The sequence below is a fragment of the Capsicum annuum genome, chromosome 12 (assembly GCF_002878395.1).
Source record: "Capsicum annuum cultivar UCD-10X-F1 chromosome 12, UCD10Xv1.1, whole genome shotgun sequence".
NCBI lineage: Eukaryota > Viridiplantae > Streptophyta > Magnoliopsida > Solanales > Solanaceae > Capsicum > Capsicum annuum.
Window position 1 is genome coordinate 211,900,760 of NC_061122.1, and position 23,305 is coordinate 211,924,064.

The following is a 23,305-nucleotide window of genomic DNA, read 5'->3' on the forward strand; positions in this document are numbered from 1 at the left end:
AAATTTCATTGGAAAGAGGACTCGCAGAGCTTTCCGTTGATATATATTAGATCATCCAGATCATTATGTACAAGGAGTTATGATCATTTAAAGTTGGAGCAAAAATACGTCAGGCCTCAATACTTTTTCCTGCACGTTTTATTGTTCACTACTATTCACGGTTTGATCGGAATATTCATAACTCGTCGCTCGGGTGTCCGTTTTGGATGATCCACATATCGTTGGAAAGATTATTCGATACTCTACGTAATGGAGGGTTATAATCTAAGACATTCCACATGAAAAATTTATAATTCATTCTAGAATATAGAACCCAACACGTTTACGCACAAAATTTCAACAAAAAATTTCCCAAGGTATTACATCATCCTCCCCTTGGAAACATTCGTCCTCGAATGACACTAGACATGCCAAGATTAGATAGGGAATAGAGCATATAGCTGAAAACATTCGTTAGACTCATCACCACATCGTTTCTCACTCCGAATGCAACATAGAATGCATAAATTCAAGAAACTACAGCTGAACACATAATAAATGACAGCTGAACTGCCGCAACTTTTATAAAAAGTGCATGATTTAGGAAAGAACGGTACCTTCGACTTGATCGGAGTTCGCAGAAAATAGGTACGGATACTTGGATTGCATATCCGCCTCAGCTTCCCAAGTTGCACCCTCAATAGATTGGTTTCTCCACAACACCTTGACCAAGGGAACTTCTTTGTTCCTTAGTCTTCAAACACTGAAATCAAGAATCTCAATAGGAATCTCATCAAAAGAAAGATTTTCTTGAATGTCAGCACTCACAGAGGAATCTACTACCACAGCATTGCTAATATGCTTTCTAAGAATGGAGACATGGAATATTGGATGAACAGAGGAAAACTCAGAAGGCAATTCGACCTCATAAGCTACCTTACCAACACGGCTAAGAATTTTGTAAGGACCAACATAACGGGGACTAAGCTTTCCCTTTTTTCCGAATCTCTTTACCCCCCTCATGGGTGAAATTTTCAGATACACTAGGTCACCAACTTCAAACTCAAGGTCTCTCCTTCTAACATCCGCATATGACTTCTGATGACTCTGCGCAGTTTTCAACCTTTCCCTAGTCAACTTAACTTTTTCCATAGCCTCAAATACCGAATCAGGACCACTTACAACTGCTTTACCCACCTCGAACCAACCTATGGGTGATCTAAACTTCCTCCCATATAAGGCTTCAAATGGAGCCATCCCAATACTAGAGTGGAAACTGTTATTTTAAGCAAACTCTATCAACGGTAATAGATCATCCCAACTTTCCTTAAAGTTAAGTGCACAAGCTCTCAACATATCCTCTAAGGTCTGGATAGTCCGCTCAGCCTGACTATCGGTCTGTGGATGAAAAGAAGAACTCAAAAGCACTTGGGTACCAAGACCCTTCTGAAAAGCTTTCCAAAATTGCGAAGTGAACTGAGTACCCTTATCCGAAATAATAGACAAGGGAACTCCATGCAGTCTGACTAGCTCTCGAATATACAATCTAGCATAATCCTCAACGGTATATAAAGTATGAACAGGAAAGAAATGAGTAGACTTAGTCAACCTATCAACTACAACCCAAATGGAATCATGATGGCGTAAGGAAGGAGGTAAACCAATCACGAAGTCCACATTTATCTCTTCCCACTTCCAGGTGGGAATACTAAACTCTTGCATCATACCACCAGGTCTTTGGTGTTCAACCTTAACCTATTGGCATGTTGCACACTTAGCTACAAATACTGCTATATCTTTCTTCATACCACTCCACCAATAGATTTCCTGAAAGTTTCGGTACATCTTGGTGGCACCAGGATGAATAGAATATCGCGCCCTGTGCACTTCGGCTATAATCCTCTGTCTCAGGTCATTAACATTCGGGATACACAATCTACCCTGCAATATCAACATACCATCTCCCCCTTGGGAGAAAACCTCTAATTTTTGGTCCTTGACTGACTCTTTCAGTTTGACCAAACTAAGATCTAAGTACTGTTTTTCCTTCACTTTCGAAACCAAGGAGGATTCGGAACTACTCTGAACCCCTATACTACCTTCAACAGAGTCAAATAACCTAACCCCCAATCTAGCCAAATGATGTACATCACGAGCCAACTCTTTCTTAATTTCTACCACATGCGAAACACTATCCATGGACACTCTAATTAGGTATCGGCTACAAGATTGGCCTTGCCTGGATGGTACAACACACTCATATCATAGTCCTTTAACAATTCTAACCATTGTCTCTGCCTAAGATTCAATTCTCTCTGGGTAAACACATACTACAAACTCTTATGATCAGTGAAAACATCAACATGGAAACCATACAAATAGTGTCTCCAGATTTTCAAAGTAAACACAACAGCAGCCAACTCAAGGTCATAGGTGGGGTAATTTTTCTCATAGGGTTTCAACTGTCTAGAAGCATAAGCTATAACCTTACCCTTCTGTATCAATACATAACCCAACCCAACTCTCGAAGCATCACAGTACACCACAAAACCATCAACACCATCAGGCAAAGTCAAAATAGAGGCTGAAGTGAGTCGAGTCTTCAACTCCTAAAAACTTTTCTCACTAGATTCGGACCACAAGAGCTTCACTTTCTTTTGGGTCAACCGAGTCATAAGAGACGCTATAGAGGAGAAACCCTCAACAAAACAGATGTAATAGCTAGCTAAACCCAAGAAACTTTGGATATCAGTCGGAGAAATAGGTCTAGGCCAATTTCTAACAGCTTTGGTCTTTTAGGGATCAACACTAATACCCTCGGAAGAAATGATATGACCCAGAAAAGCAACTGACCTTTTGCCAAAACTCATACTTACTGAACTTGGTAAACAACTTATGATATCTAAGGATTTGCAAGACAGTTCAGAGATGATCAGAATATTCATCCTCACTACGGGAGTACACCAGTATATCATCGATGAACACTATGACAAACATATCCAGATATGGTCTGAACACTCGATTCATGAGGTCCATGAAAACTGTTGGGGCATTAGTTAACCCAAAAGACATAACAAGAAACTCAAAATAGCCATAACGAGTTTGGAAAGTGGTTTTCGAGATTTCACACTCCCTAACTTTGAGTTAATGATAGCCGGAATGAAGGTCTATCTTTGAGAAATAACTTACATCTTGCAATTGGTCAAACAAATCATCTATTCTCAGAAGGGGGAACTTATTTTTTACGGTGACTTTATTCAGTTGGTGGTAATGAATGCACATATGCAAAGAGCCATCTTTATTTCTTATAAAAAACACAGGAGCACCCCAAGGAGAAACGTTGGGCCTTATGAAACCCTTGTTTAGTAGATCTTTGAGTTACTTTTTCTACTCCTTAAGTTCTGCAAGGGCCATATGGTAAGGAGGAATAGAAATAGGCTGATTATCGGGAAGAAGATCAATCCCGAACTCTATCTCTCTATCAGGAGGTATCCCTGGGAGATCATCCGGAAAGACATCAGAAAACTCATTGACGACATTAACAGACTGGAGAGTTGGAGTCTCAGACTTAGTGTCTTTGACTCTAACCAAATGGTAAATACACCCCTTCGAAATAAGCTTTCTAGCTTTGAGGTAAGAGATAAAACGACTCTTGGGTGACACAGAATTCCCAGACCACTCAAACACGGATGCACCCAGAAACTGAAACTTGACCACTCAGGTCCGACAATCAATAGAGGCATAAGAAGAATACAGCCAATCCATACCCAGAATCACATCAAAATCTACCATGTCTAACTTAATCAGATTAGCCAACAAGACTCTATGACGAACGGTAACAGGATACTTTTTATACACTTTCTGGGAAACAATCGAATCATTGGGGTTTCCATAAATAACCCTCAAATATCAACAGAGTAATCATCATCCAAGAATAAAAGAATTTCAGAAAGATAACAAAATACGACTTATTAGTCAACTCCCAAAATCTATACTAGTTTGACAAGCCTCTAAGAAAATCAATAAAACCAGCGATCTATTGAGACCTGCCCCAACTGACTCATACTCAGTTATCAAATGTAAACAAGTCAGTAAAACCAACATCCGACATCACATCCTCAGAACATGAGGACTCACCACAGCAGAAGATGTAGAACAGCGTGCTCAAAGAATCACTGTCGAACTTGGAACTGAGCACCTGAACCTACATTCTGAGAAAATGCAACCCATATCCGAAGATGTGGGTCAGTACCATAGAAAGAAACTAAGTATATGGGGTTGTATGCAGTTGTATAAACATCATTATTATAAATATTTATAAGAAATATGCAGGATGTATGAAAAACTCACATAGCCCGAAGAAAATCATCATAATCATGAGAGGATAAAATAAGTATAATAACACATGTGAGTCATCATATAATTTGTCAATCACTTTCAGTTCATAAAGAATATCAATTCTCATAATGTAAATATCATTTTGAATCTTTTGAAAGAATAACTTTCACAATTTCACTTTCAAATCACTTCACCATAGACATAAGGAAACACACACACACTGGGAGATCCTATAACCGACATAAACCATGTGAGATACATGGAGTCCAACATACAACCCACGTTGGGGAGAGCCGTCCTATCCTTTCCATCGGAGTAGGACTTCCAATATCAATCCAAAAATTCTAGTGATCACTATATAAATCAGCCTCAGGCTCACGTCCTACGGGAGCACGTAGTTCTAGGAAAGTAAGGTCACTTTATACCTCCCACTCGGTGCTAAAGATTTCTCCCGAACTTAGCTCAGATCATTTCAAAGACAATCCACAACAAAATAATTTTAGTAATATATAAATATACATCGGGAGTCATCATGCTTCTCATCTATCAAAATAAACTACGTTGTGGATTTCTTTCACACTCGAGTTCAAAACAACTCCATTAAGACCAAAAAGTCAAATCATTCAAAATATCTCAAATATTTAACATCAACGTGCTTATAACACACACTTTCTCAAAAAAACACAATTTCCAATGGGGATTCACAACCCAAATATCAAAAATCATGATAAATATCGTTCAAGATTCATGCTTTATATCTCCACACATGTAAATTTATATTTCCAAATCATAAACATCAAGACTTCATAATCATCATCATAAGATATGGTTTCATGCTTCAAATTCGTAAAAATCAAATAAAAATCATGCCTTTGTAAAGAAAATTACTTTTGGGTACAAGAACAAAAGAGATTTCTTGTTGAAAAACCCCACATACCTTGAATGATGAAATTTATATCGATACTCATTTTTGAGATGTTAATCGTGCTTTTGAATGATGGTTCTTGGAGTTCTTGAACTAGGAACTTGGAATCTTGAATAAATTTGCAGAATTAATAGTGAACTTTGGAGGCTCTTGAAGTTGGATGTAGGAGCTTAGGGTTTTATTTTTGAGGGAATTTGATGAAATATAACATATAATACTTCTAATAGGCTTTAATATAGGGTTTGGATGAATTTTGGGTAAGGGGGAATGACCAAAAATCCCCTAAAAATCAAATAATTCTTGAATCTGTCCTTTGGTGGACTGTTTTGATAGTCTGAAGTAGATCAACCATAACGTTTTACTTAGATATCCAAATTGGATGTAACCAATTTCATTAGAAGGACGACTCTCATATCTTTTTGTTGATTTATATTATCTCACCCGGATCATTGTGTACGAGGAGTTATGATTATTTGAAGTTGACCTAAAAAATTGCTTTTGTTAGGTTGAAGTAGATCGACCATAACTTTTTGCTCCGATAGATAAATTGGATGAAACCAATTTCATTGGAAAGAGGACTCGCAGAGCTTTCTGTTGATATATAGTAGATTACTCAGATCATTATGTACAAGGAGTTATGATTGTTTAAAGTTGGAGTAAAAATACGCCAGGCCTCAGTACTTTTTCTTGCACGTTTTACTGTTCACTACTATTCATGGTTCGATTGGAAAGTTCATAACTCGTCGCTCGGGTGTTCGTTTTGGATGATCCAGATATAATTCATTCTACAAGATAGAACCCAACACGTTTACTTACAAAATTTTAACGAAAAATTTCCCGGGGTATTACACCTATCTTCTTGGTTAATTTTTTCTTTTATTCTAGCTGGATCTCTGGAATCACGTTATTTTCTCCATTGCATTTGGAGCATAGTTGGTATGGATATTTGTGTCCTATCATTTTGCAATATCTTGTTAATAATTCTTTTAAAATAAAACTCTTCTTAATTGCTCTTACAGTTGGTTGTTTTTCTGGATTGAGTAGTGTCAAATCTATTGTCTAACTTCTTCCATATCTGACTGTCGTAGCTTCCTTGAATTTGGATAAATCATTTGATATTCTCTTGAATAATAACTCCATATTGGGTTCCCATTTAGATAGTTATTTGCTAATTCTTGAACAATTGAAGATATTCTAACAATTCGTTTATTTGCATAAAAATCAAGTATCTCAACTTTAGGTATCTCTGGCTGTTGAACAATATCTTCCGGTATAATCATATCTCTGGTTAATCATATTTTTACAACTTGATTAAGTGGTTTAATTTCATCATATAATATCTCTGCTGGTGCGGTATAAAACTTTATAAAAAAATAAATTTCCTTTGGCTATTTTCTTATAGGTGGTGAATGCTCTATATAATTCTGGTACAGCTGTTAGTTCATCTCCTTCTTGGGTATATACGGTATTTATTATACTTTTTTCTATAGGTTTTATAATTCTATCATCTGCTAAATATAATTCTATTGGTGTATATATTCCTTCTCTAATACATACTTTTATTAATATGTCTGTTCCTCCAAGGTGTACGTATTTTATTGGGACTTTACTTTTTATACCATTTACTTTTTATTAATTATTCTTTTTGTACTAGTGGTATACTAGCTTTACCTTTTGCATATCTACAGTCTATTACATGTTCTTTTTGACTTACTACGTAGTATTCTTATTTTCGTCTACTAAATATGTTTTTTATTGTTGGTATTTTAAATATTTTTTCTACACTTAAATCTAATTTTTTTTCTTTTATCTTGTCAAATATATTATTATCAAAGATTATTTTCTGATCTGTTCCTTCTTCATTTAAATATTCTTCCTTTGTTATTATTTTTATATCTTCTTCAGTCATTTGATTCATGTAATTCACTATCTATTTCATTTTCTGAAATTTCATATATACTATTTCACTTTCTAATTCGTAATATATATAATCTATTTACATATATTCTGCATTTTATAATGTCCTAGTTTTCCACAATTATAACAAGTACATTCTTTTATAGATTTCTTTCTCCTATATGGTCTTTTATATTTATAATTTTTTTACATAATATCTTTTTCTTGGTTTCTTATATTTATATTTTGATTTTTTGTATTTCTTATATTTATTATGTCGTTTTCTTTTCTTATAATATCTTTCTTCACATCCAAATTGTGGTGCTATTTTATCTTTGCAACATGATAAATTTTTTATTAATTTTTTTCCATTTTCATTTCTTCTCTGTATTTTTCACATAAATTTCTATACCATTGTTGTAGAAATTTTATTCTTGCTCCGAGAGTATCTACTATGTTTGCTTCATCCCAACTCTTTATCATTTTTAAACTAAATAGTTCAGGTAATTTACTAAAATATAATCTTCTAACTTCTTTACTTTCTTCTATATTATATGCTCCCTTATAGTAGTATTCTTTAAATGCACATGTATATTCATCTATATAGCACATATTACATATTGCTAGTTTTAACAATAAATTCTTATTTGTATCTTTTTCTTTGTTTTGTTCTTCTTCTTCTATTGTCATACTTCTAAATTCATCTCTTATAGCCATTTCCTATTTTTTAAATATGTCTATAGGTGTTAGTTTAGTTACTGTTGTTCCTTCTATTTTATTTTTATCATTTCTTAATACCTTTTTACTATCTTCAATTAAATTTAAAAACCTTAATATTGTTGTTCCTATTACTATTCTTTCTATATATTCTGGTGTATCTATTGCGTTTATACCATTATTTAATAATTTTTTTGTTATATATCATATCCATAATTGTATCGTTTTATCTACATGTATTACACAGTCTAAGTCTAAGAGTTATAATTTTTATTAATTATTTTTTTTGTGTGTCCATTTGTTATATTCATCCCTTAGGTTATATTTTTTAAACTTGATTGTATAGTAATATGTAGATTTTCTTATTTCTGATGTACTAGGTATTATTTTTTCATCGTCTTTTTTATCAAAAGTGTTTATTTCCGTGTTTGTATTTTCTAAGTTTTCTTTATTAATTACTTCTTATTTTTCATTAATTTCTAATTTTTCTGTATTTGTTAAGATTTTTGTATATGTTTCACTATCTTTTGAATCATAATTATCTATTTCTTAAGCATCTATTGTATTTATTTCTATTTCATTATTTTCTAATTCTTTATTTTCTAATTTTTCTTTAAATTGATTTATCTCAATTAATAATTTTTGATCTTTATCCTTTTTCTTCTTTTACTTTCTGTCTTTTTTCATACAGCTCTTTTAGTATTTGTAGTTCTTTTTCTAATTCAGCAATCCTATTATTTTTAGTTTCTTCTATTTTTCATATTTCTTCTGTAGCTTGTTGTTTTATTTTATCTATTTCTTCATTTTCTTTTGCTATTCTTACCATAGCTGTTAATTTATCTTTTAATTTTAATTCTTCTTTTTCTAACATTAAATACAAATGTTCACCTATTTTCTTATATATTCTTCCTAAATTAGAAAATACTATTCTTATTTTTAATCCTTCATGGTTTTCATATGTTTTTTCATCTATTATAAATTCTTCATTGTTCATTTTATCTACTTGATAATGTATAGATCATGTTGATAAATGTATTCTAGATTATCTATTTGTGATTCTAAATATGATATTTCTTCCTTTTGTGCTTTTGTTGATTTTGGCATACTCCAACAATCATGTTATATTGTAGTCTTTCTTTTCTTATTTTTATTTCTTTTCATTTTTTAGATATTTGTTTTAGTTCTTTATATTTTATGATTTAGTTATGTTATTCATCTATACAATATTTATAATATTTTGGTGGATACCGAAATCTGATTTTTATCATAATTAGGTGGTAAACTATAAAGACATAGATATAGAAGAAGATTTAGAAATAATAAATGATAGAATAAGTACAACAAAAAGAATAACTTTCGAAAAACCAGAATCATCAGGATCAACGAAAAGAATAAATTATGAAATAACTACTACAAAGGAATAGAAATTTATGTGAAAAATACAGAGAAGAAATGAAAATGGAAAAAACATTAATAAAAATTTTTGCATGTTGCAAATATAAAATAGCACCATAATTTGGATGTGAAGATAAATATTATAAGAAAAGAAAAAGACAAAAGAAATATAAGAAATACAAAAAATCCTATTTTTATAACTTGTATAACTGGTTAAATTTCGTCATATAATATCTCTGCTGGTGCGGTATAAAACTTTATAAAAAAAATACATTTTCTTTAGTTGTTTTCTTATAAATTTATCTATCATTCCATCAGATAAGTAGGTAGTAATTTTATTTCATATGATGCTATTTTCAAAATATTCCTTTCAACCATATACATAACAAAATATGATCATCTTAGATCACTATTGTAATCACCCTCCTGGTCGTTTGTGGAATGTTCTCATCTTCCCTATTTTAGCGCTCTCCGTAGTCTGTATACGTGGATTATGACTCACGGGATGGTGTCATCAATTTTTGAGGTGTTTAGAAGTTATTGAGTCATTAGTTGAATTATTAAGTTTTAATAAAGTTAAACCCAATCATGGTCAATCTTTGATCGAGATGATCTCGGGTTAGTATCATAGTATTTTTAATAGGGTCGAAATATACTCTTTAGTCAATGTACACATTTGATTTGTTTCTAAGAGGTTCCGAACAAACTTTTAGGATTTATTAAAACTTTTGGGTAGTTTTGATATTTAGTAATTTAATAAGTCAAAACTCAAAAACCATTATATCAGATATCCCACGTTCAAGTTAATTAAGGGTAGGTTTAACTTCTCTGTTTAACAACAACAGCTGAACTACGAGGAATTCTTTAAGAAACTTGGACTGTGGCTTTGAGGCAGCAACGATTTCACACTGATTTCCAGTAAGAGCACTACTTTAGTTTGCCTACTAGGAATACTGATAATCCTCTCAAAAGTCATTTGTACTACTTTAGCAATTTTTTTTGGTCATATTGATATAGAAGACAAGGTAATGATGAGGCTATCATGAATTAATCATTGAGAATTAGTGTTGAATTTTTATTACTTGGCCATAAAGATAAAGAACGAATGGATTTTGGTTGTTATAGTGCATGAATATGAATAGTACCAGAACAGTAAGTTATGGAAATTAAAGATTGAAGTAATGATTACATAATAATGACATTAATCATTAAGTCAAACCTGGAACGGTAGTTGTTAAGGTTTTTCTAGGTTATTAAGTGGTATGTTGCTACTGTTTCTCATAGGATTACATACCTAAAGAGATTTGAACGTTCCAAAATTTTGAGGAAGGGCGAGACACTTGTGGACTAGTGATATTCGGGTTTTTCAATTGAGGTAGGTTACAGTTTAATTGGAGTTTAGACTCAATCTAATTGTATGTATGCTCCTAAATTGGATACTTGTGGATTGGTGTACATGATTGAAGTTGTTAAAGTTTGGATTGTTGATTCATGTATAAAAGTTTATTGAAAATTGACTTGATAGGATTGTCTTATGACTTTAAGTGTACTTGTAAACTTGATACATTGTGTGGTAAGCAGTGAGGTTGTGTAAATTGATATTGATAATACCTGTTTATGTTTATGTTAGATCGGGTACCACGCAGGTACGTTTACATTTATGTTGGATCAGGTACCACGTCGGTACATTTATATTTATGTTGGATTGGGTACCACACCAGTACATTTATATTTATGTTGGATCGGGTGCCACGCCGGTACGTTTATATTTATTTTAGATTGGGTACCACACCGGTATGGTACATGAACATAGACTGTTCCCTGCAGGTCATGACTATCTGGGAAAAAATAAGTCCTATAACATGTGTGTACATACTTGTGCTGATTCTATGGATGTTTACCGTATGATTGATACTCTTGATAGTTATGTGATTTGTTTGTAAGTACGGTTGACTTGTTATTACTGTATTGTTGGTCCAATGAGAATTTGTTATTGATGATGCCTGTCTACTTGTTTTTCTAATTATGTTGTGTATATCCTATTAAGTTGAGTGGCCTATGATGCCTACCAGTAAATAATGGTTTGTACTAATACTACCCTGTACTCTTCTTTTGTTGAGTGCAGAAAGTGTTCCAGAGACTCAGACACGACCTCACCTCTAGAGTTGATAGTATATCTTGATCTGAAGGGTGACCACTCCGTCTTCAGGCTGCCACGGGTCATCTTAGTTGTTATTGTCCATTTTTTGAGCAATGAAACACTCCTAATCTATTTTATTTGGAAACCTCTTTAGACATTTTTTTGTTAGTAGTTCTTGTACGATGACTTTCAGATCTTGGGTATTTCAATAAGTATTTTATTTGATTTCCATATTAATATCGATTAATTCTGAACTATTATTATTATGTTTATTTTATGATATCATCAGGTTAATATTGACTAAGTGATTGGGTAAAGGTTCCGTTTAGATGGTTCTCCCACAGGAAGATTAGGGTGGGTGCCACTTATGGCCTTTTAGGTCATGACAAAGTTGGTATCAAAGCACCTAGGTTCGTCGATCTTGTCGTACAAGAACATGTCTAGTAGATTCTTGAGGAATGGTACGGAGACGTCTGTACTTTTCTTCGAAAGGCTACAAGACAATAGGAAAATTCAGATTCTTCTTTCTTACGTGCTATTACTTGATTTCAATTGGTATTTGACAATTCCAATTGGTATCTGACTTCTTTCACTTTTATTCTCGCAGATGGTAAGAACACAAAAGAATGGGGCAAGAGGAGGACGTGGTGGAGTGATAACGCTCAAATTACACTCTTGAATGGGTGTAAGAGATCGTTGTCAATATAAAATACAACTAGGTTGGGGTCGAATCCTACAGGGAATAGGGTGTGAACTGCTATTTGTTTATGAAAGATTTCACTGGTAGTTTACTGCTTCCAAAAGATATAGGTTTAAGTTCACGGTGTGTTAAATATCACTTTCAATACTTCAGTGTTTGTAATCAAGATAAATAGGAAATCGGAGCTATGTTCACCAAGGGTGTCGGGAATTGACAGATACTAGGTAATGCTAGAGATTCTCGGAATGAGTAGAACAACAAAATATCCCTGACGATTATAATATTTGACTTATCTCTCAACCTCACCAGACAATTTATTATCTAATTCTCTCAAACTTAGATAACTTATCTATTTCCAATAGGATGTTATCTCAGGTAGATTAATCCAGTTACGACATTAATCATTAAACAGAAGGTTGGTAGCTTCCGAGTCCCTGTTGATAATTCACATCCTCTTGAATATTTCTCCGTTAGAAGCAAAGAAAACCTAAGGCATAACCTAATGTTTGCAACCACTAGATTTTAGTTAAAACAACAGAATTTCAAGATGTTTTACTACTCTTTGAATCCGTTAAATACCTAGTATCATATCAAACCCTAATCCATGGATCCCATAACTCCGTCTAATGAAATTAGCCGCTCATTATTTGATGAACGAAATAAAAAGTTTAATTCATGATTATAATGATAAACTTACAAATGGATAGAAAACAACAAGTAGTTCCTCCGATTTAATCACAAGGTAGAAACCCCAAAAATAGTTGATACGAAAACACTACAATATTTTACCAAAGAGAGCAAAAATACGTGTCTCTCTTCTTAGAGTTGATGTCTGATAGATGAATCGTCAGCCTTGTTTTCTTCTATTTTGCTTAGATTTTCAACTCTTTTGCTCCATTATTGCTTATTCTTATTTCTTCAGCCTTTTCCTGTAATTATCATGAGCAAACACAACAAAACAACAAGAGTTGCTTCAGAATTCACAATTATTTTGAGCTAAAAAGCATTAAACGTGTTAGCTTTTGCTCGCACATCAACACCCTCTCCAGTTAGTTATAGAGTCGGGCTCTAACTCATTCAACCATATTGTTGCCTCTACAGACAGAGACAATAGAAATAACCTCAACCTGATCGCATTCGGGATTACTCCCGAATTGTCAAAGGGTTTGCAGATGGTGATGAATTTCACCAAATGCATATTCGGATCATCACCAGGCAAGCCTCCAAATAACCCTTTCAGATTCAGGAGTTGGATCATGGTACTTGTTATGATGAACTTTGTAACTGGTGCCAACGGTGGCGGAATGATAGCATATGTTGCACCAGCTCCGTCCATTCCTTCATCATCTTCATCAGCCTCATATTGCATAGGTTGTTGACCATATCTTCCTTGAACTGGATGATTTCTGTTGATGTTTCGCTGCACTGGTGCAGCAACTTACTCAGGTCTCCTTGGGTTTTGAGGATTCATTAATTCCTCATCACCCAAGTCTTTATTATCAGGGTTTTGGTGAAGTTCTTGTTGACCCAAATTTTGCACATTCACCTGAGCCCTGGCTAAAGCAGCTAGTCTTTCTGCTTCTTGTTGTTCAGCCATTCTCCCAATTAGTTGAGGTTCCAGATTGATTGGTAATAGAGGTTCCTCAGAACTTCTCGTACTTGGCATAAACAACACAATACCTACAATAAACAAAAACAACAAATAAACATAAATCACGGAAACTTAACTATTAGCAAATTTTTGCATACAAAATTTTCAGTCTACAACCTTATTCCCCGGCAACGGCGCCATTTTTGATAACGCTCAAATTACACTGTTGAATGGGTGTAAGCGATCGTTGTCAATATAAAACCTAACTAGGTTGGGGTCGAATCCCATAGGGAATAGGGTGTAAACTTTGATTTGTGTATGAAAGATTTTACTGGTAGTTTACTGCTTCTGAAAGATGGAGGTTTAAGTTCACGGTGTGTTAAATATCACTTTCAATACTTCAATGTTTTTAATCAAGATAAATGGGAAACCAGAGCTATTTTCACCAAGGGTTTTGGGAATTAACAGATACTAGGTAATGCTAGAGATTCTCGAAATGAGTAGAACAACAGAATAACCCTGACGATTATACTATCTGACTTATCTCTCGACCCCACTAGGCAATTTATTATCTAATTCTCTCGAACTTAGATAACTTATCTATTTCCAATAGGATGTTATCTCAGGTAGATTAATCTAGTTACGGCATTAATCATTAAACAGAAAGTTGGTAGCTTTTGAGTCACTGTTGATCATTCATGTCCTCTAGTCTATTTCTTTGTTAGAAGAAAATAAAACCTAAGGCATAGCCTAATGTTTGCAACCACTAAATTTTAGTTAAAACAATAGAATTTCAAGATGTTTTACCACTCATTGAATTCGTTAAACATGTAGTATCATATCAAACCCTAATCCATGGATCCCATAACTCATTAGCCGCTCATGATTTGATGAATGAAATAACAAGTTGAATTCATGATTATAATGATAAACTTATGAATAGATAGAAAACAACAAGTATTTCCTCCGATTTAATCACAAGGTAGAAACCCCAAAAATAGTTGATACGAAAACACTAGAATATTTTACCAAAGAGAGCAAAAATATGTGTCTCTCTTCTTAGAGTTGATGTCTGATAGATGAATTATTCAATGAATCAAAAACCCTAAAAGATGATATTTATACTAAAGCCTAATTAAGGAAATAAAATAACAAAATTAATAAAATTGTCCGGAATAGGTGACGCCCAGGCTGACGCCACGTCAAGAAATTGACGCCCTATCACAGATGGCGTTAGAGAGGCTTTAGTTGCCTTCAGGTTCTATCTTAGGCTGATGATGTGGCTAACATCGCGTCAGGGATCTGATGGAGTATCACTGACGTCGTTAGATATCTTCTTCCTATGCTAACTTTTTGCTTAAGGCTGACGCCATTCTTGATGCCTTATCATGACTTTGACGCCATATCACCGGTGTCATCAGAACTGCTCCTCAAACTGTAACTCCTTGGTTAAGGCTGGCGCCAATGCTGATAGGCTATCACGAGGCTGACGACTTATCACGAAGGTCGTCAGCCATGTTTACTTCTATTTTGCTCAGATTTTTAACTCTTTTGCTCCATTATTGTTTATTCTCATTTCTTCAACCTTTTTCTGCAATTATCATGAGCAAACACATCAAAATAATAAGAGTTGCTTCATAATTCACAATTATTTTAAGCTAAAAAGCATTAAATATGTTAGCTTTTGCTCATACATCATGGAGGAAGGAGACCAATGCCCACTAGGGTTAGAGCTCAAGCTGCAGGGCCAGCTAGAGAGAGGCCATTATCTCCTTCTCTATATGAGGATTTTCCTGAGGTTATAGAGAATAGAGCTATACCAGTATAGGATGAACGAATCCTGGTTCATGATGGGGTTGCACCAGCTCATGGAGGTGCAACTCCAATTCAAATGTCTCCCAAGGTGATTCAGCAGGTTTTAAGTTTTTTGAGTGGTTTATTAGGATCAGGGACTATGCCCGCAGCACCTACTGTCCAGCATGGGATACAACATGCTGTTGTTGTAGCCCCTCAGATGGAAAAAGTATTAGAAGTAGATATTTTTCCAAGGTAGGTGGTGGTTCCGGTAATGACCGGAGACGAGCATGAGTTGTTCTCTATGTTTATAAAGATGAAGACCCCTGTCTTTCATAGAACTGAGTTAGAAGATACCTATTAGTTTATCATCGACTGTCATGAGAGGCTGCATAAGATGGGGGTGGTTGAGAGGTATGGTGTAGAACTGGTTACTTTTCTGTTTTAGGGGTATGCGAAGATGTGGTGGAGGGCCTATGTTGAGTGTAGGGATCCAACTTTTCCTCCCTTGACTTGGACACAGTTTTACTTAGTGTTTCTAGAAAAGTACATGCCTCATACTTTGAGAGATAGGAAGAGGGATGAGTTTGCTAATCTTAAGCAGGGAAATATGTTTGTTGTGGCCTATGAGGCCAAATTTCATTCTCTATCTCGATATGTATCTCACTTATTAAAAATAGAGGAGGAGAGGATCCGAATTTTTGTGAAGCGGTTGAACACCTGTCTCTAGATTTCTGCTCTTCAGATGATATCTTCGGATAGGTCTTTTCAGGAGATGGTTGATTTTGTTAAGAAGGTGGAGGGCGTAAGACAAGAGAGTTATGTTAGGGCATCAGAAAAGAAGGACCGCAGAGGAGGAAATTTTAGTGGTTCTTATTCTAGGGGTTAGAGTTCTCAGGGATACCCTGCCCGCCCCATTCAATCAGTGATTTTCGTATCTTCGGGTGGTCCGTCAGGCGCTAGCCAGCTATTTTCATACCCTAGTGGTTACCTTGCTTCATCTTCTTCAGCTCAGCAACTTACCTTGGACCGTACATATTACGAGTATGGTGCAGTGGTTCATGTTTGGAGGTTTTATCCTAACGCATGGCAGTTTGGTCAATTTAGCTAGTAGCAGGCACCTGGAGCTCTTGTTCTTGTAGGTAGAAGAGGTGGTGGTAATGGTAGAGGTCGTCCACAGGGTGGTCATGGGGGCCACCAGGTAGGTGGGGGTGGTAGTCATCCCTATCGAGGTGGTTCTCAGCATGGTAGAAGCGACATTTAAATTGGTGGTAGGGCCCATATCTATGCCTTTCCAGGCAAGCCTGAGGTAGAGGTATCAAACGCTGTTATTACAGGTACTATTCTAGTCTATGACCAAATGGCACCGTATTATTTGATCCTGGCTCTACTTTTTTATACGTGTCTACTAATTTTGCTGTGGGATTGAACATGGTGTGTGATTTGCTTAACTTTCTGATTCACGTGTCTACTCCTATTGGTGATTCTATTATTGTTGATAGAGTTTATAGTTCTTGTTATATTATATTTATGGGTTATCAAACTTGGGCAGATTTAGTGATTCTAGACATGGTAGATTTTGATACAATTTTGGGTATGAATTGGTTGTCCCCGTATCATGTGATATTGGATTGTCATGCTAAAATAGTGACTGTAGCTATGCCGGGAATGGATAGACATGTGTGGGAAGGTGATTATAGTCCTGCTCTATTAAAACTTGTTTGTTTTCTGCGTGCAAAGAGGTTAATTAAGAAAGGTTGTTTGTCCTTCCTAGCACATCTTTGGGACACTTCCGCAGATGTCCCCTCTATTGAGTCAGTTCCTGTGGTGTGTGAGTTCCAAGAGTTTTTTCCTACAGATTTTCCTGGTATGCCACTAGACTGTGACATTGACTTCTGTATTGATCTAGAGCGAGGTACTCATCTTATTTCTATTCCTCCCTACAGGATGGCTCCAGCTGAGTTGAAAGAGCTAAAGGCTCAGTTGTAGGATTTGTTGAGTAAGAGTTTTATCTGTCCGAGTGCCTCTCCATGGGGTGCTCCTGTCTTGTTTGTAAAGAAGAAGGATGGAAGTCTTTGTATGTGTATAGACTACAGGCAGTTGAACAAAGTTATGATTTGTAACAAGTATCCTTTGCCCTATATAGATTATTTATTTGACCAATTGCAGGGTGCATTTGTATTTTCTAAGATTGATTTGAGGTCTGGGTATCATCAGCTTAAAATTAGGCCTGACGATATTCCTAAGACTGCTTTTCGAACTAGGTATGGCCACTATGAGTTTCTTGTGATGTCTTTTAGGCTAACTAATTCCCTAGCTGTTTTATGAGTGTGATGAATGTGATATTTAAACCCTACTTGGATTCTTTCATGATTGTATTTATTAATGATATTCTTATTTACTCTAAGAGTAAAGAGGAGCATGAAAATCACTTAAGGATTGTTTTGGGTTTATTAAAAGAGAAAAAGCTTTATGAAAAATTCTCTAAGTGTGAGTTTTGGTTCGCTTTTGTATCCTTTTTGGGGTATATGGTTTTGAAGGATGGGGTGATGGTAGACCCTCAGAAGATTGAAGTAGTTAAGAATTGGGCTAGTCCTACTTCAGTGATGGAGGTTCATAGCTATGTTGGCTTAGCAAGTTATTATCGTAGGTTTGTGAAGAGGTTTGCTTCTATTGCTACTCATATGACGAGGTTAACTCAGAAGGATGTACCATTTATTTGGTCTAATGAGTGTGAGAAGAGCTTTCAAAATCTCAAGACCTTGTTGACTACTGCTTTTATTCTTGCCTTGCTGATAGAAGGTAAGGATTTTATTATTTATTGTGATGCCTCACGTTATGGTTTAGGTGTTGTGTTAATGCAGGAAAAGAATGTTATTTCTTATGCTTTGAGGCAATCAAAGCCCAATGAGAAGAATCATCCCACTTATGATTCGTAGTTAGCTACGGTAGTTTTTTGTCTTAAGATATGGAGGCATTACCTGTATGGGGCTAGTTGTGAAGTGTTCACTGATCACCGCAGTTTGTAGTATGTGTTCACACAGAGGGATTTGAATTTGAGACAGTGTAGATGGATGGAGTTGCTTAAATATTATAATGTCATCATTCTCTACCATTCGGGGAAGGCTAATGTGACCGCTGATGCTTTGAGCAGGAAGTCAAAAAGTATAGGTAGTTTGGCTTATTTGAATACTAGCAAGCGTCCATTGGCTAGAGAGATTCAGACTCTAGCTAACAAGTTTGTTTAGCTTGAGGTGACTAAGAAAGGAGGAATTCTAGCCAGCATTGAGGCAAGGTCTACATTTCTTGATCAAATCAAGGCTAAACAATTTGAGGATGGTAGGTTGAGGAAAATTCATGATAGGGTTTTGCAGGGTGAGGCCAAAGAGGCCATTCTTAATGGTGATGGTGTGTTGCAGATTAAGGGGCGAGTTTGTGTACCTCGTGTTGATGACTTGATTCCTACTATTCTAGCTGAGGCCCATTGCTTGAAATATTCTATACATCCTGGTGCAACCAAGATGTACCGTGATTTGAGGCAGCATTACCGGTGGGGTCGGATGAAGCATGACATAGTTGCTTTTGTTGCTCAATGCAAAAGTTGCCAGCAGATAAAGTATGAGCATCAGAATTCTGGTGGTGCTCCTCAGAGGATGCCCATTCCTGAATGGAAATGGGAAAGGATAGCTATGGATTTTGTTGTCGGTCTTTTCAAGACTCTGGGAAAGTATGATTCTATATAGGTTATTATGGTAGGTTGACGAAGTCTGCACATTTCATTCCAGTTCAGGGGATGTATAATATGGAAAAGTTGGCCAAGATATATCTTAAGGAGATTGTTCGGTTGCATGGGGTCCCTATTTCTATTATCTCGGATAGGGGTACTCAATTTACCTCTACCTTTTGGAAGAAACTGCATGGGGAGTTGGGCACAAGGTTGGACCTTAGTACAGCTTTTCACCCTCAGACCGATGGGCAGTTCAAGCGGATGATTCAGGTGTTGAAGGTATGCTCCGTGCGTGTGTGATGGATTTTGAAGGTCACTGGTATCAGTTCCTACCTTTGGCCGAGTTTGCATATAATAACAGTTGTCATTCAAGTATCAATATGGCGCCATTTGAGGCTTTGTATAGGAGGAGGTGTAGATCTCCCATTGGGTGGTTTGATGCATTTGAGGTGAGACCATGGGGTACTGATCTATTGAGGGAATTGTTAGAGAAGGTCAGGTTCATTCAGGAAAAACTTATAGTGGCTCAAATTAGACAAAAAGAGTATGTGGATCAGAAATTTAGAGATATGCACTTTATAGAGGGTGAGCAGGTATTGCTCAAGGTGTCACCTATGAAAGGTGTTATGCATTTTGTGAAGCGAGGTAAGATCAGTCCTAGATATATTGAACCATTCAAGATTCTTCAGTATATGGGGCCGGTGGCCTATAGATTGGCATTGCCTCCGAGTTTGTCGGGAGTGCACCCTGTATTTCATGTATCAATGCTAAAGAAGTTTCATGGTGATGCTAACTACATACTTCATTTAGATTCAGTCTTGTTAGATGAAAACCTATCTTATGAAGAGGAACCTATTGCTATTCTTGATAGATCTGTCCGTAAGTTGAGGACTAAGGAGATTGCTTCTATGAAGGTCCAGTGGAAGAACTGGCCTATTTAGGAAGCCACTTGGGAGACCGAAGTAGACATGCGTAGCAAGTATTCACATCTTTTTGCGGATTTAGGTAATGTCTTGTTTTTACTTCTTGTCTTGTGTTTGCCCATTCAGGGACGAACGGTTGTTTAATTGGTATCTGATGTAACGACCCTCCCGATCGTTTGTGGAATGTTCTTATCTTCCCTATTTTAGTGCTCTCCGTAGTCTGTATACGTGGATTATGACTCACGGGATGGGTATCATCAATTTTTTAGGTGTTTAGAAGTTATTGAGTCATTAGTTGAATTATTAAGTTTTAATAAAGTTAAACCCAATCATGGTCAATCTTTGATCGAGACAATCTCGGGTTAGTATCGTAGTATTTTTAATAGGGTCGGAATATACTTTTTAGTCAATGTACACATTTGGTTTGTTTCTATTGGGTTCCGAACAAACTTTTAGGATTTACTAAAAGCTTTGGGTAGTTTTGATATTTAGTAATTTAATAAGTCAAAACTCAAAACCCCTTATATCAGATAAACCACATTTAAGTTAATTAAGGATAGGTTTAACTTCTCTGTTTAACAACAATAGCTGAACTATGAGGAATTCTTTGAGAAACTTGGACTGCGGTTTTGAGGTAGCAACGATTTCACGTTGATTTCTGGTAAGGGCACTACTTTAGTTTGCCTACTAGGAATACTGATAATCCCCTCAAAAGTCAGTTGTACTGCTTTAGCAATTTTTTTTGGTCATATTGATATAGCAGACAAGGTAATGATGAGGCTATCATGAATTAATAATTGAGAATTAGTGTTGAATTTTTATTACTTGGACATAAAGATAAGGAACGAACGGATTTTGGTTGTTATAGTGCGTGAATATGAATCAGTACCTGAACAGTAAGTTATGGAAATTAAAGATTGAAGTAATGATTACATAATAATGATATTAATCATTAAGTTAAACCTGGAACGGTAGTTATTAAGGTTTTTCTAAGTTATTAAGTGGTATGTTGCTGCTGTTTCTCGTAGGACTACATACCTAAAGAGATTTGAACGTTCCAAAATTTTGAGGAAGGGCAACGCACTTGTGGACTAGTGATATTTTGGTTTTTTAATTGAGGTAGGTTACGGTTTAATTAGAGTTTAGACTCGATCTAATTGTATGTACGCTCCTAAATTGGATACTTGTGGATTGGTGTACATGATTAAAGTTGTTGAAGTTTGGATTGTTGATTCATGTATAAAAGTTTATTGAAAATTGACTTGATGGGATTGTCTTATGACTTTAAGTGTACTTGTAAACATGATACATTGTGTGGTATACAGTGAGGTTGTGTAAAATGATAGTGATATACCTGTTTATGTTTATGTTGGATCGGGTACCACGCCGCTACGTTTACATTTATGTTGGATCGAGTACCACGTCGGTACATTTATATTTATGTTGGATCGGGTACCACTCCGGTACATTTATATTTATGTTGGATCGGGTGCCACGCCAGTACATTTATATTTATGTTGGATCAGGTACCACGCCGGTACGGTACATGAACATAGACTGTTCCCTACAGGTCATAACTATCTGGGCAAAAATAAGTCCCATAGCATGTGTGTACATACTTGTGTTGATTCTGTGGATGTTTACCATATGATTGATACTCTTGATATTTATATGATTTGTTTGTAAGTACGGTTGACCTGTTATTGCTGTATTGTTGGTCCAATGAGAATTTGTTATTGATAATGCCTGTCTACATGTTTTTCTAATTATGTTGTGTACATCCTATTAAGTTGAATTGACCTATGATGCCTACCAGTACATAATGGTTTGTACTGATACTACCCTGTACTCTTCTTTTGTTGAGTACAGAAAGTGTTCCAGAGGCTCAGACATGACCTCACCTCTAGAGTTGATAGCATATCTTGATCTGAAGGGTGAGCACTCTGTCTTCAGGCTACCACGAGTCATCTTAGTTGTTATTGTCCATCTTTCGGGCAATGAAACACTCCTAATGTATTTTATTTGGAAACCTCTTTAGACATGTTTTTGTTAGTTGTTCTTGTACGGTGACTTTCAGATCTTGAGTATTTCAATAAGTATTTTATTTGATATCCGTATTAATATCAATTAATTGTGAGCAATTATTATTATGTTAATTTTATGATATCATCAGCTTAATATTGACTAAGAGTAACGCCATTTTCTGAATCGAAATGCTACACGGTGCTTATGACCCCGAGGGACCACAAGCTATACCATGACTGATATTTTTACCTGTATACTGCAATTCATGACATAATAATGCGGAAAACATGCACAATAGGCCATAAGGTTCAACTAAAATAATATAACATCCATATGAGCGGAAAATACCAAAAATAACTGAAAACTGAATCTGAGACCTAAATCTGAGCGTAAATCTGAAAGCCTATAAGTATTGTCTAAAATAAGGTGTTGAAGGAACATGTTTCCAACTAACTCGGTAAAACTGCACTGAAGAAATAAATGAATAAATCAAATAATGTCGTCCTCAAATGAAGAGGACTCACTGTAACTCTGTATACTAAATGCGACTGCAACTGCTGGTCTGGGACTCATGCTTCTAAACCTATGGTGTAACATAAAAAGAAAGCACCATAGCGCAAATGTGTCAGTACAACTGGAGATCTGAGTATATGAGTGATGTAGGCTAATGCAAAGGGTTTACATGTATGAATAATACTACTGACTGACTGATATGAACGTAATAGTGCAAGCATACATCCATAGTAACTAAGATCGTGAGTACGTAATGGCTAAATCTGTATGCTAATACATGGATGGAATCGTAGTTCAGATAACATGGATGACTGTATCTGACAGCCCTGAATCTGGTTGAACTCTCTGAGTTTCTTGCTATAACTGATTTAACTGTATCTAACAATCCTGGTATACTGATATCTGAAGAAACGTCTGAGTTCTTTTACTGAGATTGATACTGAAACTATGGGAGGTAGTTGTTTAACCGACATGCCCCATGTATACCATTACGGCTAAGCTGGGGTCTAATATCTGCCTTTACTAGAGGGGTGTCAATATCGCGCCACTAGTAAGGACAGTTGTGAGTGACCCTTATCTGGCAGGTACTCAAAGTGAGAATGGTGGGACCCTAAACTGACAGGTTAAGCCAAATCATCAACC

At 35.6% G+C, this 23,305-nt stretch overlaps 2 pseudogenes; one reads left to right on the forward strand and one right to left on the reverse strand.

The window, feature by feature from the left end:
* Positions 1 to 13,882, reverse strand: part of LOC107848927 — a 121,429-nt pseudogene extending 107,547 nt beyond the window's left edge.
* A 1,753-nt stretch (positions 13,883 to 15,635) lies between these two features.
* Positions 15,636 to 20,269, forward strand: LOC124889732 (annotated as a pseudogene).
* Positions 20,270 to 23,305: the final 3,036 nt, after the last annotated feature.